Consider the following 15,056-nt stretch of genomic DNA (forward strand, 5'->3'; position numbering starts at 1 on the left):
AAAAATGAGAGTCATTTGTGAACCTAATATTCTTAGCTGATTTCATTGTCCTGTAATGTATAAATTAGAGTGTTTAACTAAACAATCATTTACTATCTACTTCTTCTCAGGAGGATGCTCGATGATCTCAGCCATAACAAACTCCAAGGTGATCCTGTAAAAAATACTTTTATAAACTATTTAAAAAATATTTTTACTGTTCTCAGTCTACACCATAAGGAATACTTTTTATCTTTCAATCTTTAAACACACACACACACACACACACACACACGCATATGCATGTATAGCTAAAAACTATGTTTCACGAAACAATATGTATTGTATCTCTGTGTTATGATCTCTAATATTTTCTATCATTTCATTTTTTTAAAAAGCTGATCACAGCCTACTAAATACTAAATTGATATCATAACCAACCAATAGGTCTCAGCTTAAAGATGGAAAACTTTGTTCTAAGTTATTCAGCAATCTGCACATTCTAAACTATACTTAAAAAAAAACAAAAAACAAACAAACAAAAAACTAGGCCACTTCCTATAGGCTAATTAAGGTTATTTATTCTTTCAGGAAAAAATCATTATAGTTCTTCAATATTTTGACAAACGCTAAATTGAGAAAAGAAAGAAAGAAAAAATGGAATTAAACTTTTCCTGCCTTGGCAGCATGGTAATTTTTTTGCTAGGAAGGGAAGGCTAATATTTAATGGGGTAATAGAATGAATTCCTTACTTATGAGGAAGACTAATTTTTTTCTCCTAAATTATCCCCTAGGATATAGAAAGGAAGCATTTAAGAATTTGGCAGTAGAAAACTCTAAAGAGAATTACAGTAAGAACAAAACGCTGTCAGTTTAAAAACTTTATAACGATGACTGTCCTATTTACAAAACAAACTTAACAATACTTGGTGTTTTACTTCAATTTCTCTCTAAAATTTTGACCACGCAGAATATGTGTGTCACATAATAGACTGTTCCAAAACTAAGTCTCACAAACAAACTTGTCCGCTAACTGTATATTTATACAAATATCTGATGTTTTGAAATTTACCCACAATCCACAATAAAGTAAATTCACACTTGTGGCCTTTGTGGTTCCTTATTTCTCAGCTCTGACCTCTTAGGGTCTTATTTCTCACATTTATTATGCTGAGATAACTTTTTAAAAGCTGTTACCCATGTGTCATAAAAATAATATTGTGTAGATGTGTAACCCAGGAAGTCGAATGGGTTCTATAGATTTACGTAGGAAAGAAGCACCCGCTTCATCCACCGCAGGCAAACCCGGAGCCTTGCAAGTCGTCTGCTGCAAACTTCAGTGGGTGGGCCGTGCTGTTTGATTCCTGCAATTCTGCTCACTCCTTTTTTTTTTTTTTTACTCTGGGTCACTCTGGGCCAAGCCACCAACTCTGTTATAAACATTTACAGACTCTACTGCAGACTCAGAAGGTATGTGGCACGGCCCCATCATGATCCCACAAACTTTCCCCACCTACTGACTCCATCCACTGGGCCAGTGCATCCAAGGTTCCTAGCCGCTTCCGGTGACATTCCACAGGCTCCCACTCTCGTCTCATGGAGAATATTCGTGCCACATTCGGGCTTCCTGCATATAGATACTCCCACCACAGGGCTCATCTTGACATTTCCGGACTGTAGGCCTCTTTCCTCCAAGAAATTCTCAAACACTGCACTACAAATGTCCATGAATCGAAAGCACCTTGTGTGGATCTGAGAAGGTATTCCACAGACACCACTTCACTTTTCTCCAAGGCAACCTTTTAAGCTCTGGTTGAACCACAAGCTGCAAGCACTCCCCTACTTAGAGAGAGTGACTGTCAAGTTCACGAGGTTTGTTTTGGTGTTTAAAATAAGAGATGTCCAAATATTTTCATGGAGGACCACACGATCGGAAATCCACATATATAGGCTTTTTGTTTCTTTTTGTTTGTTTCATTTTGTGAATCAACTTTATCGAGGTATGATTTACGTAGAATAAATCACAACCATTTTTGAATACATGGTGGCATGTGTTTTGACGCAGTTGCACACTGCGTAATCACCAACATCATCAAGATCAGAACATTTACATCACCTAGAAAGTGTCCGCATGTCACTGTGCATTCCAGGTCTGGCAAACATGGATCTGCTCTCTGGATCTCTTGATTAGTTTTGCCACTTTCTAGAAAGTCACGTCGATGAAACCATGCCGTACCCACTCTCTCATGGCTGGCCCCTTTCATTGAATACATTTTTCTTGAGAGTTTCCACTGTTGCATTTATCAGCATTTTATCCCTTATCCAGATATATACCAGAATTTGTTTACTGTTCACCTGTTATGGACATTTTGGGTTGGGGAGTATAGAAACTTTGTAGCTTTTCTAAAATGAAGCTTACTAAATAAAAAAGTTGTTCAAACCCAAATATTATAGGAAATGTAAATTCCACAACAATCCGAGTAACTTTTGAAAATCATCCTAAAGTTTTTTTATTATTATTATTGCTTTACATTAAATAATTTGGAAGAGAAAAGAGCACTTATTTATATTCAACAAATTCTCCGAAATTTTTTCTCAAATTCTAACTTTATTTCCAGCAAACAATTCTGCAGTTGTTTTTTTTGTTTGTTTTGTTTTGTTTTGTTTTTTAATGAGGGGTTCCATTTAGCTCTATTTAGTTCATGATGGTAAATGAGCGCCATCTCACATTCCCATGAACTCAGTGTGTTTTAAAACTGAATTCTGACCCTTCCCTGAACAATCTACAGTGCCTTTGTGTTTCACTCACAGATTATAACTCAGCACGTTTAGCGTTTTATTACACAAGCAACAAAGTATAAAGCCCTTGATCAGAGGAAGCAGCTAAGTAAATAGCAGTTGGCGTCCAAGAACTTGTGATCTGACATATTAAAATAAACCGAATGCCCATCCTCTGGTTCATCTTAATTCAAGAATCCCGTAAACTGGCAATGGAAAGAAAAGAAAAAAAGAAAATCGGAAGCTTTAAAAGTTTTTCTGTCATCTCTTGCATTTAACCTGACTTGCAAACTTCTCAACACAAAGATAGAAACTTGTCTTTTGAGTTGAATAAAGTGTTAAAAATACACATTTCTACATTGTTTCACTACAGGAACCTATTAGCTGTAAATGAGCCCAGTTCTTTCATATTTGGACCTAATGTGTCACACTCCTTGCTGGCAAATAGATCCTACCAGGAGAAAACATTAGAGAGTAGACAGTGTGTTTCATACGTTGGATGCTCCTGATTTCAAGGATAGAATTAAATCAGGAGAGAATAGGGAAGTGGTTGGACATACGATTTCAAAAAAAATCAGGGTGTAGAGAGGGGCAGGGACAACAAAACCTCCCCGAGTAGGGGGAACTGGCGTCGATCCCTTTTGTACACCGTCAAACATTTTCAGAACAGACTTGCCAGCTACACCTTCTCACACTCATTTAGAACTCTCTCCTCCAACCACAATCCAAATCTGGTTTTAGTAAAATCACGAATAAAGCATTTCAATTTTTAAAGCCCTTCAAAGAAAAGGAAAGAAGGGAGTATTGAGGATTTTAAGGGCCAGGCACGTGCTTCCGTTCGCTGTGGTTTTTCAAAGTGCTCATTCTGCATGCAGACCATCCATTCTCCTTTCTGGCTTCAGGTTAACACACGCATTTGATAAAAGCGCCTTACATTTTTTCATCCCAATTTTTCCTACGCTGTGAACAGAAGGGGTGACAATAAAGCCTGGGATTCATGACTGGATTGCTCTTTTTAGCGGTTCTAACGGTCAGCAGCTCCGGGCAAAGTCACGTTTACTGCTTCCGATCTGTCGCATTTATGAGCCCAGAGTCAAGGGGTTTTCATCACCAAGCACCTTGCCAAACGCCATGGCTGTGCCTTAATCTTCTCATCTAATGATATTGTCTAGAAAGAAAGAAAATTTGCCTAAAACTGTTATTCTTGGTGAACCCATGCTGGTTTCTCATTACCACCATTTCTTTTTCTAGATGCATGAAATGACTCTCGTTTCTTGAGGTCATTTTGGAAGAAAATATATTTGAAATTCTTCCTAAAACTGTCCTTTATCTCAGGTGTCAGTCATAAAAAAAACACCTCCTTAATGAAGAATTCCATATATATATATGGCAACTGGCATATATATATATATATATATATTTTTTTTTTTTTTTTTTTTTGCTGTGTCCATTCATCTTCACTCATCACGATGGAAGGTGTATAGTGCTTAACTGAAAAGCCAACTTCTTCACTCCCGTCTCTGGACCCTACTGTGGAAGCCAGAATGGCTGAAACAGAATGAGAAGAGAGTGGTGAGAAATCGAGCCAGAGGGACAGATAAGGGCCAAACGCCCAAGCAGATGTCTTTAGTGTCCTCAGCAGACTTCTGAAGGATTTAAGAGAAGTGATGATGAAGTCTGACATTACTTGAAAATCGTGAGAGTTTGAGAAAAGCAAATTCACTGGATTCAGGGATGGCATCTCCCTATTCACGTGACTTGCTCTTTCAAGATCGCCTGGCCAGAAGAGGTGACGGGACGAACGTGGAACCCAGAAGGCTTACAACAGCCTTTACCAAGGCTTGAGCCTGAAGCTCAGTCAAGGCCAGTTTTCAAATTCACGTTTCTCTTTATTTCAAAAGTGCTTTGTGTCTTATATGATATTTAATATGTGCATGGCTTCCACAGACAAGGAAACAAACAGGAAACAAATTTAGACTAGAGAAACTGTACCCAGGCACATCCTCCGAACGCAGACGTCTTTCTCATCTGACTCCAAGAGAGAATTGTAATAATGTTATCGTTTGATTCCCATTCGAGGCGCTTTGCATTTTTATATATGCTAAAGAATTCAGCAAGTCTTCCAACTGGCATAAGCGATAGGAAAACTTCCTTTGCTGCACAGGTGCACAAGCAAACAAATTCTTTCTGTGCTTGAAAAATGATCCTTCGATACAGCAAGCTCTCGTCAGTGTTCTGAACTGGCAAGCGGAGGTAGAAGAACGCACATCTGTCAGGTAGAGGGGACAGATGGTGGTCACCTCCTCTCCCCTTCCAGCAGAGGCAAAAATAGATGTCACCCCGAACTGTCTTTTCCCAGCCAAACTGCAAATGTTGATTTATTAAGAACAAAGTGAAGTCCTTCTGTGGGGTGCTCTGTTTGTTTGTTTGTTTGTTGTGTTTTGTTTTGTTTTTAAAGGAAGGAAAGAAAGAAGGAAAGAAAGAATCAGTGGAATAGTAAGCTGTGTCATCGGGGTTAGATCAGTGTAACCAGGGGGTTAGTTCTGGGTGCCCTGGAGTGATTACCTCATGTCACTTCAGGCCGTGCAGGGGGCAGTGGGTTATAAATAACTTTTGAAAGCAAAACAGTGCCAGGAATGTATCAGAGTAGCGTTAAAGTGAATAGTTAAACATAATGAAATGGTCAAACTGGTCTCCATATATATCACTGGAACCTGGATGGAAGTCTTCCAATATTGAAAGAACTCTCTCTCTGACCAGCTCCAGCCATGGATAAGCTTCGTTTTGTCACTGAGTCACAACAGCTAAGATTCCATATTTAGAAATTAAATCATTACCTAACTCCCAGAGCCCACATTTTTCACATGTTGTCAAAACCTGAAGCATAACTGAGTTATATCAAACAAGGTTAGTAAAACAATTCTCTTTGAATGGAATAGATTATTTGGCGTCTAAGCCATCTCAACCTACTCTTCTTTAGAGCATATCTGTTTCTTAAACTATGAACCTTAAAAAAGATTCTGTAGTTGACAATCATTTTAATACCGACAGGTCAATCTTTTCAACACTGTTTTCTTCAGCCAAATATCAGAGCCACAAAACTGTAACTGGATGCGAGGTAGCTACTTGGCCTTTCGTTTAAAATATTGATATCACACAGCATAAGCCAAGCACACAAGCCCACACTCTCCAGCTTGTATGTTTTGCAGACACTCTTCACGCCTCTGTTATAGACCCCGTATTCCTATGCACTGCTTCAGTGGGGTCACTCAAAGGACTGTCCCCACGTGCACCCCAACCAACCTCCATCCAGCCAATTCTTTCATGCTAAGGCATCTTTAGGGTTTGGTGGTGATGAGTGGAAGACACTCTAAGCTTTGATCAACATTCTTTTTTAATCTCTCAACTGAGAGCCTCACTGTTTCAAATCCGACACATGTTACCCCAACCCCGGTCTCGAAAGCGGAATTACACTATCTGCTCTTACAATACAACCAGATTAAACTTTATGTTGACAATAGCTAACATGTCATCATTTTCCAAGCCTCTTCGTTGCTTATATTCGTATCTAAACTTTTGTTCCAGAAGCGTAAAAATGCCTGCCAAGCCCAGTTTAATGCAACCCCACAACTCTCCATAAATACGGCTTACACATTTTAGTTATACTTATTGATGTAAATCTTCTATTCTTATTTTTCTGTTTTTTTTTTCCTCTCCCACTTAAAGAGAAAGAAAATGTTTTAAAGTAGATTTTTGGCTAAGCAGTATTTTCAGGTATAAATAGAAATTGTTTCTTTTACATGCATTGTACATTAAAGCAAATTCTGTTGCATTTGAAAACCTGTCAGCTTTATTTTGTACCAGTATTCAGAATTCTCTCCTTTTTGACCAATATTATATGAAGTTCTTCTGGAAAGATAACGTGCATGATTGCAGACTTGCCTTGTTAAAATCATGGCTTTTTATGCAGTCATGTTTGCACCTATGAATTATGCATGAAAGAGGATCTCATTACATTTCATTTTCTTTACTGTGGCATCCTCGCTCCTGGTTGGACTCAGGCTCCCATCAGCCGGGCACCCCGCACCCTGCAGAACCCCCCATCTTGACGCCTTCATAGCGTTTCAGACAAAATGGGCGTGTTTAACTTGTCACCTCATGCCTGGTATAAATTATTCACTGAAGCTTTGCACAGATTTGTGAAATGGCCGGCCTGGAAACTCAGGGAAATGTCACAGGCTGTGTATGGGGATGTGACTGACATAGACACGGGCTCCTTCTCCAGCAATCGTCCAAGGCAGAGGGGGAAAAACGGGCTGGACGCCCCAACTCGGCCCCATCTTAAAGCTTAAAAATCCCTCACTCTCCTTCGTCAAATAGAAATTAATTATAAATGTTTACCCCTTAGATGGGTGTGCTGCAGTGTTTTAGTATTTTTCCTCAGAACTAAAGGTCAAAGAACAAAGCCCTGTGCTTTTTTTTTTTTTCCCTTTTGAAATGAAGCCATTGGTCTTCCATACCTGACAAGATGAATTAAATGTGGAGAAAAGATCACAGAATTTAATCAGCACGGTCATTCAGTGTATGTGGCCAGGAACAATCACTCAAAGAAGCATATGGAAAACTAGGTTACTATGTTGTGTGTGTGTGTGTGTGTGTGTGTGTGTGTGAGAGAGAGAGAGAATGTGTGCGTATTATGACGATTCTTAATTAAGCCTACGTCGCTGATTCTAAGCATCTCCTTATAAGAAAATCCAGTTAGAAATAAGATTAATTTTGTCCGTCAAATTATGCCACTCGCTAAAATAGAGTCACGCTATAAAAAGAGGTCACACAACAGAAGCAAAAGAACCTCCAACGAATCCAAGTTAATATCAAAACTGTGATGAACAAATTAGCTTCCGATTTGCCCTGTCCAATTATTTTCTTAGAATCAGTGGGAATTATGCAGGTAACAGAGAGCAACTTTCTGGGGTCTAGAAAGATAAAAAACACATTAAAGTTTATTTCTAGGCAAAGCCTTGCTCAACTTTTTTTAGTTTCTTGTGAGAATGTGGTCTCCATGACAAAAGACTTTCATATCCCAACTGTCATACGTTCTTTCTGACGAAGAATTGAAACCTTCTTAAAATGAAACCCAAGAAAATGACTCATAAGCTAGTTGCTCCAAGAGCAATGTCAGTGAGGCTTACGGTTCTGACAATCCACTTTTGAAATATAGCCTCTACACGTGGAGTTTTCTGATATCTGAGTTTATTATAAAAGTTTTATATTTTGAAAAGCAGATCCTTTGCCCATCCATTTCTATTTTCTTCTTAATCATTATAGATGTAATATAGTTTTAAAATACATATTTATTTAACAAATACATATAAATACATATAAAATATATTTCTATAGGTTTTGTGTGTACAACACACACATACACACACACACACACACACAGCTTGTATACTCGATGCTCGAATGTGTTGCTGAGATGGTGATGTGACTTAGAAAGGATGTAAGTAATATATCAAAAAGCTGTGGCCCAATTACCATTATCAGTTGTTAAGCTCCAGGAAATCTTGGGGTTTTTTTGTGTTCCTCTTTTTCCCCTCCTGACTTCAAGGAATCTTCATGGTGATCACTTAAGAGTAATATGAAACAGAGCTTTTACATCTTCAAAGTAGTATCTGCTTTAACACCTACGTGCTTTTGTGACAAATAATGCATTTCTTCCCAACTTTTCTGCTATTTCTTCCTACGATGGCCACCCAGTCACAACTTCACTATTGATTGAATGGCTCTGAATCTATTTTTATGCGAGTACAAAATACAAAATATGTAATTGGCATTTGCAGTAGATTCCACTTTTCTTTGAAAGCTATCATTTGGCATAATGATTGGCATTAAAAGAATGCTATTTAGCTCTTGGCTGAAAGAGAGGATGACCTATTATTTTAGGTGGTTCTATAACACATTGGAAATACCCAGAAGATATGAATATAGTTCAATATCAATGCAGGTGAGGGAGGGTGGTTCTGATTTTCTCTTCAACAAATGGCCTGATTCTTTTTTCTAGCAATAACTACACATTAAGCTCCTGATAGAGGGTTTGTTAACCCGGTTTGATTTCCAGGAAACTTATTCAATAAAATGACATGAATAGCCAGGGCAAAAGATATAATTATTCGTATGTAGCCATTTGATTGAGCACTGGCACCAGAGTATTTAATATTAAATATTTTCAACTGTAGTCTAGGTTTACATTTCTTCCAATTTCTTTGCTCTCTTGCCCGTGTTGAGTGTTATTAAAAAATTCAGGATAATTTAGTGGGAATAAAATCTTATCTAAAGATTGATGTCATATTTGCTTGTTGGCGTTACCTCTGTGTAAACGGTCAGTTTACATTTTTCCAGCACCCACGAGAGAGCTACTGTTTCGTCTGGGGTAGAAGGACAGCGGAGTGACAGTATGAAGCACATGAGATTCATGACTCTGTGTGGTTTTGTTCTACTCTTTTTATTTCACACGGATCTTCTCCTGCTCTGTGAGGTACAATAAACACGAAGGAAAGTTTGAGGAGAGACGGGGATTTTTCACTCTTTCATTTTCATGTATTCAGGCCCTGACAGAAAATCTCCAGAATGTATTTAGCTAGAGAAAATAGCTGGAAAAAATTTGGTTGTGCAATTACAAACTCATAGTTTGATATTATATCAGCAACTTGCAGAAGTAGAAAAAGAACAGGCATTTCACATATACCTATCGTGATCCCAATGGGGTATGTAACTTGGTCCACAGCTGTTTCATCACTGGAAAGAAAATCCCCTCAAATTATTTCAGGGATATTTCTTTCAGATTTGTGTGTGTTATATTTGAAAGAGTTTACAAATTAAAATAGTTTTTTTCCTTTACATTGTAGTCTTTAATAACTTTCACCTACCCCAAATATACTATTTCCACTTCTGCTTCAATAATATGTATATTCAGAAATTTAAGGTACAAGACAGAAACAAATCACGAAGAACATTCTACCTAGTATTCCGTAGCCTAAAAATAGAATCGATTAATTAATGGACTGATTTATCAATTACCGGGCAAAGTGAAATAATAAGGCCAAAGGAAAGTGTTCATTGCATGCTCCCCGTGCCCGGATTGGGTAAAATATGAGGTTCCCTTCCTCTTATCTTTATTAATTCTAAAATGCCTCTCTCACTTATCCCGCTTTTCTAATCACATTGACACATGAGCCGTTTTGTCCCTGCCGAGTGAGTTATTTGCAATGGCAATATTAATATATTTGAGTAGAACTGAATCAAGTTGCTTTCAAAAAAGATATAGTTCTTGGGTCGGAGTACATATTATTTCAAGAAAGTACTACATACGTTTGACATGAGAAAGGCCTAGCTAGATTCAAATAAGGCTAACGTGATTTGGAAATTGTAAAAGAGGTAACGGTATGGATTTATCGACATTGTAGATACACAGGAGATAGGAAATAAGCTTTCTATTAGTCAAAAATTTGAAATATTTTAAAAATTTACTTAAACTATAATTATCAATAAATATAGATTATTTGACAGCTACACAACTGAAACCTATAGGAAACGTTTAAAGACTTAGAAGTCATGAATAGTATCTAACATAGAAAGAATAATTTTTTTTAAAAAAAGGAGAGTTGCTACTTGCTAGTTCTAGCGATTACAAAAGACCAAGTCAAATAAAATTGCCTTTAGTTACTGCAAGAGAGAATTTCTATTGAACATCAGGATATATTTCTCCCTCTCTGAACTCTATCGTGTATTGCCTCAATCAATCATTTGAGAATAAATCGAATATCACTTTATGACTTCGCTATCGCTTTATTAAAAGGTTATTTTGCATCTTGTGGTTTTCGTTTATCTTTTGATTGTGAGCTTGAGACCAAACGTTAATTACTTTATTCCTCATAAGATACGGCTCAATTTCGTTTGCAAATCAGCCTCCAAGGAAATATACTTTTTTAAAAAAAATTTGATTGATTTGATCTTCACACCCGGTGTCTTGAAAAATTAAAGGGCAGTTTGGAATGATCTAAGACATCATGCTCAGAATCAGAGAAACAGACCACGCGATCTCTCTGATGCCCCAAGTGTTGTTTATAATTATATAAGGTATGATAACCAGCCCGTTATAGCCTCTAAAAGAATAAAAATTGAGGGTTAAAAGTGTAATGAAGTGCAAATGAAGCTATCCTAGAAAGAGAACTGCTCATTTTATTTGTTTCTTACAGAATCTAGGACATAGAGAGTGTTCATATTAAGTACTATCAACTGTATTCTTGTTTTAAAATAATGGTGGAAATAATTCGTAGTCGAAATGCCATTGCTAGTTCAATATGAATGCTATCGGATACTTTGGAAACCAAATGTGGTTCCATCAACTCTGTATTAAGAAGAGGTCTAACTATCTTACATTCCCATTTGGCTGTATTTCCTAGGTCTGTCAGTACGATGAGGAGAATTTAAGCCTATACTTAACTTCACATACTTGCTGCATATCCAATTTAAAATCAAATATAATTAAGGTTCAAGTTTTACTCTGAACACTTTTATCTAAGAGAAATCTCGCTCTCTTTTCTTTTCCCCACAGATTTCTCCTTTTTAATGAGAAAAAACGTACAAGATATTAAAAACTTAGGACTTCTAAATTCCTTTTGACATTTATGCCATTTCAGGTAGACACTATTTTAAATAGCTTTTTTAAACAATGCTTATTTGGAGTTGCTCTTAATTAAATAAAAGACAGAATAGGGCAGTCTAAATATCACTGGACTTGAGAAACTCTAATTTTGCTGTATCCACTCATTCTCTTTGGGACATTGCACAAGTCACCTAACCTACTAGGACTGATTTTTTTCAGCTGTAAGGGAAACTGCTGGATAGAACATCTCTCACGTCCTTGCCAGCGTTAAACTCATGTAAGTTCCACGATCATTTTGAACCTCAGTTTCCTATTTCAATACTGTGCTTGATGCTGATGCCTCTCCTTTCTTTAGCTTTGTTTTGAGAATCGAAATTTCTAAAGTTATAATAGCATGTTAATTGCCTCAATATCCCTCTAACATAAAGACGATCATTTATTTTTTCCAAGGTGAAGGTGCCGCTTTAAAATCAAAACTCTGCAAACTGAGCCAGGCACCACACATGGAGGCAGATGTTGCTGTTTCGACTTTTGTCCTCGAAGTCACGGCTACCTTCTAGAGAAGGCTGATTCCTAGTCAACGACTGTTGAACAACTCGATTTCTTGTAGAAATGTTCATAAGCATGTCATAACACTCCAATAAATTACCTCAAGATATGTTTACCTAATTAGACTTGCAAACATATAAAAGTTGGTCATTTGCTCTACTGCTCAGGCCAAATTCTATATTTTAACACTTTCTTCAATTTGATTCAAACCACATCATAAACTCACGAGGAAAAAAAAAAAAAAGTCATGTTCCTATTTTGAAGTACACCCATCTATGGAGCTTTAAAGAATCTGACATTCTATATGTTAATTTGACATAAGTAAAGTTTCCCAAACTTGGCAAGATTGTCTCAGAATACTTGGAATGAAGCTGTTAGTGCACAAGTCAGGAAAGGGAGCTAATAAGACACTTAGTTTATTGTGATTAAAAGGATGAAGGTTAAAATTGAGTTTATGATGAAACCAGGAAAATCTCAGACATAATTTTATCATGGAATATAAATGACTACAGTAAATAAGAAAGAAAATCTACTATGAGTACTGCTTAAGACAAATGAACAGGATTGTAACATTCTCTAAAGAATTTGATTAACTGAATACATTAAATATTTTCAGAAGCATGGCTGACACCTGCTGTTTAGTAGTGTGGCACGGTTTAAACCTTTTTACTTTTTTCAGTAAGCTAAAAAGCATAATATCTAATTAAAATCAAAGCACTTAAAATAGTCAATGAGGCTGTTTAAAGATTTTATAATGTATAAAATTGGCTGTTATTTTTATCAGCTTAAAAATAAGTAATCAAATGTTGCTGGAATGCTATATAGCCTTAACAATATCTCATTTTCAAAAGGTATCCTGTTTTAATTTAATTTTTTTTTCACAGATTGCAAGGACCTTGTCAGCATATAATCCCTTAATTTTTATTTTATTTATTTTTTACACCTTCAGCACATGGTCTTCCTAGGTGATCTCCCATCCAAGTACTAACCAGGCCCGACCCTGCTTAACTTCTGAGATCAGACAGGATCGGGCTTGTTCAGGGTGGCACGGCCATAGACTCTGTTGTTTACAATTTAAATCTGAACACTATATTCAGAAATTGAATTCCTGAAGAGAAATTTTCATTAAACTGATCTACAGTTTAGACCTTTTTCTCTCAGAATAAATGAGATGGAGATCAACAAGTTTAACAATACTATAGTTTCAGAGAGAAAAAAATATATATATATACAAATGAATACATGTGATATTAAAATTTCATAGATCAAGAATCGTAACTCGATAGTAAAACAAAACAAAACAAAAAGCCAGAGTCAAAAAGAGAAATCTAAAAGAATTCCAATATTTTGTTAAGAAATCAAACTTTGGCCTACCATTTGACTAAGCATGTACCTTTGTATAAGCAGAGATTGTGATTATAATCTGAAACCTTAATTTTCTCCATATGTCATTCACTAACTCTTAATAAATTAAAAAAAATAAAATAAAATCACACATAATGTTGAATGGACACAATGGTACCTTTTCCTCCTCACAATGTGTCCTCTGTTTGGCTTCTGTGGCAACGCAAGACGGGGGTGAGGCTCGAGCGAGGCGAGGTGGAGGGAGTTAGGAGGCTAAGAGTCGATGGTGGTGAGCAACGACAGTGAACTAAGAGCCATCGAAGGGACTCTGACCTTTACCCACAGAAGGATGGGGAGGTAAAGCCGGGTTTTGAACAAAGAGTGACAAAACCTGACTCATCCTCATCTTTAAAAGGATCGTTCTTGGTACTTACATAGGAGACAGCTGGGCAGCAACTCGGTAAACTTGGGGGATGAGGCGCTAACAGGTTACTGCGATAATTTAATCTACATATCCCGGAGACTCAGACCAAAGCGATGGGAATAGAGGAAGCAGGAAACTGGTTGGATTGTGGCTGAAATTTAAAGTTAGAACTGGTAAGACTTCCTGACGCATGGGATGCCAGATACGAGGCACATGGACGCCAGGCTCTCGGGACTGTGCCACTGGCAGCACAGATCTGCCATCAAACCAAACTGGTAAAACTCTGAAAACACAGATTCAAAGATAGCTATCATTAGTTATCTTAATTTAAAATGTCTGTTAGACATCCACGTTGAGTCATCAAAAGACTCATCGAGTACATGGCTCCAGATTACGTAAGAGGAGCCTGGACTAGAGCCATAAATTAGTAAGTCACTGACACATATATGCCATTAAAAATCATGAGACTGGATGAGTTCATCAGGTGATGAGTGTAAGTAAAGAAGTAAATAAGAACAGAAAAGGCGGCTTAGGCCAATCCATTATTAGTGATTACAGAGAAAAGGAGAAACCAGCAAAGGCTAAGAAATAATGAGAGAGAAAAAAAAAACAAGAGACTATGTGATCTTAGAGGTCAATTAAATGTGGCTAGGATCCACTGTCATGTCGCTGAAAGACCAAGTAAGGACAGGATCATTGGATTGAGTTTACCATCAACATTTTGGGCAAATGGATAGAATGCAGTGAAACTATTCTGTATAATAGTGTAGTAATAGACGTATATTATATATATTTGTCAAACTCATAGAAAGTACAGCACAAAGAGTGAACACTAATGTGAAATGTGGACTTCAGTTACTAATATTCTATCAGTATTGGTTTTTCAGTTCAAGGAAATATACTCCATTAAAGCAAAATGTCAGCAACAAGGGAAATGAGAAGGAGGCCATATATTTGAACTATACTTTCTGCTTAATTTTTCTATAAATCTCACACAAAAAGTGTGTGTGTGTGCACATGTGTATGTATGGTTGGACAGATTTTAAGCCAAGTACATTTATTACACATAAAAAATTAAATAATATTTATTATTATTAGCATTATTAGCATTGCACATTATAATCCCTCTGTAATTAAAGGAAATGGGTGATATTGATCAACAAATAGCACAGACTCCCAGTAATAAGGTGAATAAGCTCTGGAGATCCAATGTATGTCGTGGTGATTATAGTTAAAAGTATTGTATTATATACTTGAAAGTTGCTAAGAGTAGATCTTAAATGTTCTCTCTACCAAAAAAAAACAAAAAAGAGT

General features: G+C 36.8%; 1 pseudogene; it reads right to left on the bottom strand.

Annotated features, from left to right (window-relative positions):
- Nucleotides 1-12,914: 12,914 nt before the first annotated feature.
- On the bottom strand, nucleotides 12,915-13,033 carry LOC111730027 (annotated as a pseudogene).
- Between the last annotated feature and the right edge of the window lie 2,023 nt (nucleotides 13,034-15,056).

The sequence above is a fragment of the Pteropus vampyrus genome, unplaced genomic scaffold, assembly GCF_000151845.1.
Source record: "Pteropus vampyrus isolate Shadow unplaced genomic scaffold, Pvam_2.0 Scaffold298, whole genome shotgun sequence".
NCBI lineage: Eukaryota > Metazoa > Chordata > Mammalia > Chiroptera > Pteropodidae > Pteropus > Pteropus vampyrus.